The sequence below is a fragment of the Eptesicus fuscus genome, chromosome 11 (genome assembly GCF_027574615.1).
Source record: "Eptesicus fuscus isolate TK198812 chromosome 11, DD_ASM_mEF_20220401, whole genome shotgun sequence".
Lineage (NCBI taxonomy): Eukaryota > Metazoa > Chordata > Mammalia > Chiroptera > Vespertilionidae > Eptesicus > Eptesicus fuscus.
In genome coordinates this window covers 68,461,014-68,466,408 of record NC_072483.1, presented here as the reverse complement: position 1 = coordinate 68,466,408, position 5,395 = coordinate 68,461,014, and the positions used below count along the sequence as shown (strand labels likewise).

The 5,395-nt window shown below is 42.0% G+C and overlaps 1 non-coding gene across 1 annotated transcript; it reads right to left on the bottom strand.

Moving 5' to 3' along the window:
• Window positions 1-374: 374 nt before the first annotated feature.
• On the bottom strand, window positions 375-447 carry TRNAF-GAA (transfer RNA phenylalanine (anticodon GAA)). Its single transcript has one exon. It is a non-coding gene; the product is annotated as a tRNA-Phe (tRNA).
• Between the last annotated feature and the right edge of the window lie 4,948 nt (window positions 448-5,395).

Below are 5,395 nucleotides of genomic sequence, written 5' to 3'. Positions count from 1 at the left end.
GCTGTAACGGGCTTCCTTTAAGTGAGAAGGTGGGTACAATACAATGAGATATTTTGTGTCTGTGAAAGAGAGAAACTACATTCACACAACTTTCATTACAGTATATTGTTGTAATTACCCCATTCTATTTTATTATTAGTTATTCTTGTTGATCTCTTACTATGCTTCATTTATAAATTAAACTTTATCATAGGTATGTATGTACAGGGAAAAAACACCTGTGGAGTCAGGTACTATCAATGTTTCAAGCATCCATTTTTGATCTTGGAAGGTATTCCATGTGGATACTGGGGGTGGGGGGACCTCCTCTATGCTCCTTAAATATTGTGGGTAAGACTGACCAGAAACTACGTTGAGAATAAACACCTAAAAACTGCTGAAACCTGGGATTGAACCAGGGACCTTTAGATCTTCAGTCTGCCGCTCTCCCAACTGAGCTATTTCGGCTTGCTTAGGCAGCTTCTACATAATTGTAATAGAATAATAGTTGTTTTACAATAACAAAACAAAAAAAAAGGTTCACTATTCAGGTTTGGCTGGAGATAGGTACTTAACAAATATTATAGAAGTCTTTGTTTATAAGCTAGAAGTAATACATAATTTTACTTTTCTCAGTTAGGTTTTAACTGCCCTGCAATCTATTTTTCCCATTTAAAAATAAATCATGGACATTTTTCACATCAAAAGAAAGAAAAGGTGACTTTTGTTGGCATTTTGATTCTGATATATGACTAATTTCTAGAAAAATGACAGCATGGTCCACCTAAATATTTAATGAAATATCAATTTTTCATGAAAGCAATGTTCTATGGATCCACAGACAAAGCCAGGATTAGAAACAAACTGAAGACTAAAGCTCTAAGGAGTTCACTAAGGGGAAATGACAGACACAGAAAATAGGAACAAGAAAATTTGAACAAGAAAGAAAAAGTAAACTGGAAAGTTTTGTGATAGCAGAATAGGGCCTCCAAACATGTCAATGCCCTCATCTCCAGATACAGTATGTTAGACTGCCTGGCCAAGAGAATTAAGGTTGCAGATTCTCTTATCCTGTAAGTTTAAAATCCTATACACTCATTAAATATGGAAGGTCAGGCTGTAGCTAAATTCCAGTATTGGTTTAAAATAAATTTTATATGATTTAAAATAAAGACCGACTCTAACACCATTTTTCATTGTCAGACACATTTCTACCTTTTTTTAGGTAGAATCGGTGTAGAGAAACAATTGAGCAACTCATTTCCCTGGGCCTCAGTTTCTTCACCTGTAAAATGCTGATAACACCTGTTATGGACTGAATCATGCCCCCTGACCTGCCTCCCCAAATTTAGATGTGGAAGTTCCTCAGAATGTTACTTAAGGAGATTACTAAATTAAAATGAGGCTGCTGGCAGTGCCCTCGGCGGTCCCAGATCTGTCTCTTGCTTCAACAGTGTTTGGATGGAACAGACCCAGGATGCCTCTTCTTCCAGCCTCCGACCACTCTCCTGCGTCTTACCCAGTCACCACCTTCAGAACCATCTCCGGGCCCAGCCAACATACCATTTGTTGTTTTTTTCTACCTTAACTCAATGCCGAAAACCATGAGTCCCAAATTCGTCAGAATTATTCCCCCGAGGTGGAGGCTGCCGTCAACCGCCTGGCCAGCCTGCCTCTGCGGGCCTCCCACACCTACCTCTCCTGGGCTTCTATTTCCACCGAGAGGATGGGCTCTCCAGGGCCTGGGCCGCTTCTTCCGAGAGTTGGCGGAGAAGAAGCACGAGGGCTGAGAATGTCTCTTTAAAGATGCAAAACCAGCGCGGGGGCCGCATTCTCTTCCAGGATGTACTGAAGCCTTCCCAAGGTGAGTGGGCAAAACTCAGGATGCCAGGGAAGCCGCCCTGTCCTTGGAGAGGAGCGTGACCCAGGCCCTTTTGGAGCTGCAGGCCCTGGGTTCTACCCACCCAAACCCTCAGCTCCGTGACTTCCTGGAGAACCACTTCCGGGGGAGCAGGTGAAACTCATCAAGAAGATGGGTGACACCTGACTCACCTCCGCAGGCAGCCGGCCCCCAGGCTGGGCTGGGTGAGTATCTCTTTGAAAGGCTCACCCTCAAGCACCACTAGGAGCCTTTGGAGCCCAGAGGCCTTTGAGGGGCCCCTCTGCATCCCCTGGTGTCTGGCTTTCACCCGAGTCTCTCCCTGAAACTACTAGCCATTCTTTTAACCACCCTGAAGCCCTCTCCCAGGCATTGGACCAAATGAAACAATAAAGCTTTTTGCAGCAAAAATAAATAAGTAAGTAAGTAAGTAAGTAAGTAAGTAAGTAAATAAATAAATAAATAAATAAATAAATAAAATGAGGCTGTTAAGGTGGGACCTTAATCCAATCTAACTGGTGTCCTTATGAGAGGAAGAGACAACAGGTGCTCCTGCACAGAAGGACGTCCATTCAAGGAAAAGGCAGCAAGATGGTGGCCGTCTGCAAGCCAAGGAGAGGCCTGACTCAGGTTCTCCCAGGACAGCCCTTAGAGGAAGCCAGCCCTGCCCACATCTTGATCGAGGACTTCCAGCCTCCAGACCTGTGAGAAAATACATTTCTGCTGGTTAAAGCACCCACTCTGTGCTATTTTGTTATGGCAACGCTAGAAAACTAATACACTACCCAATTTACAGGGAAGTATGTAAGAAATTCAGAGTAAATAACAGATTAAACAAGGTCATAGATGTCAAAAGCACTAGGTAGATATCCAGAGGTAATGATATTGGGTGTAATATAGAGATGTTGAACCAAGATAGGATTCTAATTTTTTAAATTACTTTTTAAATATCAAGGATTGACTCATTGTTAATCTCTTTGTTTTGCCCAGTAAATTTTTATAGAAGAAAAGAAGCACATTTCTTCCCCAAATGTAAACCTCCTAATTAATACTGCAAGTAGTTTGGGGACAACATTTTCCAAAGGGCCAGAGTCATTTGTCTGAAATCATCCAGAAATTGGGGGTCTGATAATTGGATAATCACTGTAGTTTTGACTTCTTTGTATAGTAGTTTGGTAGGAAAATATATCTTTTTAAGAACAAAACATTGCTGAGTAGGCACAGGATCATTTCTAAACATTTATTTGAAACATGAAACCAAAGCATTCTGAGTCAGGAGACCTTCAAGTTGTGAATACCAGACTCTAGAATTCAAGAGGCCAAATCCTTTGAATGAAAAATGAAAAGACAGAAAGATTTTTAGCAAACCTCTGAATACTGAGAAAAAAACAGCTTTTACCAAAATAAGTCAGAATTAAAGGCTGAGGGTCTTTAAGACAAATCTCCTGAAATCTGTCACATTTTCTTAAATAGCTTTGCTCTTACAGGCCTATTTCCTCAGGATAAGCCACAGTGGGTTTACACTTAATAATAACCACTGTGTTGGATTTCTCTTCAAATCATCTTTCCTTTCAAATGTACCCAGAGGTTCACTCCTCCTATGTGGTTCTCCGTTTCCTTTATCCCTAAAGCCAAGTGCAGCGTCAGCTGTAGGATGAAAGGATCTGGGGCTTTAACTTCTCAGTTATGACCATTTTCAGTCTATGGAATTAATTCACAGCACATCAAGTATTAGAAATTCTCATGTTCACTTATTAATAAACACTCTTCACAAAGCTCGACTCCATCTGCCTCAAATTCTTGTTCTCGTTCCTCAAGTGCATCAGTCCACTGACTGCGGGGATCTCCTGGGAGACTAGGCCAGTTTGCTCCAGGCTCATCCAGGCAGCGGTCCCTATGAGAGCTGAGACTTGCAGGAAAGACACCTCGGGCTGCAGTCTTGAGTCTTGCTCAAAGTGACGGCTCACACTAGGGACACAGCTGCCATGACCCCATTTGCTTCCCTGCCCAGGCACTGAGACCCATAACTCTGCAGGCTCAGCAGATCCTCCTGGCCCAGGTGGTCAGGCTGTGACCCCGGCTCCAAGACCAGAACAACAGGACAGACCAGGACTGTTTGGACTTCAGGGCCTGAGCTTCAAAGTTTGAACCACATGACCATTCCCCAACCTGAGCTGGAATCTGATTCAAAGTTCAGATACTTCACACTGGGAGATTTCAGATTTCTCCAGAATATAATTTACTCCTAGAAAGGAGAAAACACGCTTTTTAAAGGCTGTTATTTACTATTATTGGTTTCTAACCTCCCTGTGGCTTTGCCATAATAGGTTTGGTCATGGTGAACATGACATAGTTATGACTTTAATATCATGTCCTTCACGCAGTGAAGCAAACTGTCCATGGGCTTGGGATTACATTCTTAACCCCCGTGATCCATTTTAAAGCCTTATTGCAAACATCTCTGAGCTTCATTCAGTTCCCATTGCTCTGAACTGGACAAAATGTTATCTAAGTTCTCTGCCAGGTCCAACTTCTAGGATTCCCTAGGGCCTAGGGCATTAGCCACCAGGTAGGCCAGAAGAGACAGGGGGCTGAGAGGATGTTATAATCTTCAGCCACCAGCCTTCAGGACTCAAGATGGTATCCCATCCCTGAAAGATTTAGTGCAGCTTCTACAAAAAGCCTTCCTCCACAGCAGTGCTTACTCAGTATGTTTCTATGCTGCCGCTGACTCACCATTGACAGGCTATGTATTTTGAGCTAATTTCTCATTAGAGGAGCTAGATTTACATAAATGCCTTCACAGTTGATGGGGCTAGAAGTTCTATTATGGTACAAAAGAATTCATCCTCCGAATCTCATTAGAATGAGCCTTTAAGAGATGCCATAGACCCTGGTTTCCAATACATCAAGTGTTAAGGAATTCCCCCAAAAATAGTCAGAAACTATGGTTTAAATACCAGCATAGGTTAAAAACTGCTTCAACCTAGAGAGGTTTAATTGGTCATGACATTGTTTTTAGAGGATTATAAAACTTTAAAAACACAATAAGGAGCAACTTCCCCTGATTAAAAGAAAAGGCTGACCATGGCGATTCTGCTGGGTTAGGTACCAGTGATGTGGCAGAACAACTGTGAAGTGCTTGAGAGTGATCTTCTATCCCACTGTTTTGTTTTGTTTTGTTTTTTTTGTTTTGTTGTTTTGTTTCTCCTGCTGTAGACTTTCTTTACTGAATTTTGTGTTTTGAAGTTACCTCCCACTTGCACAATTCACATGATCACAGCACCCAGCTTACTTCATGAGCCTCCCAAAAAAGAATGCAACCCACTTTTCTGCAAAGATAGAGAACCTCTGATTTGACCCTTTATAACTGTCAGGTGACCTTTACCAGATAGAAGGTGATATTTAAGGAAATGACCCGTCTTCCTCTCTTCTCCTACCCCACTGGTAAATTTTATTATCAAATTTAATCCTTGGGAAATCACGAAAGGGACAAAATTGTGAGCAATGGTTGACAAAGTCTGAAAATGAGCTTTC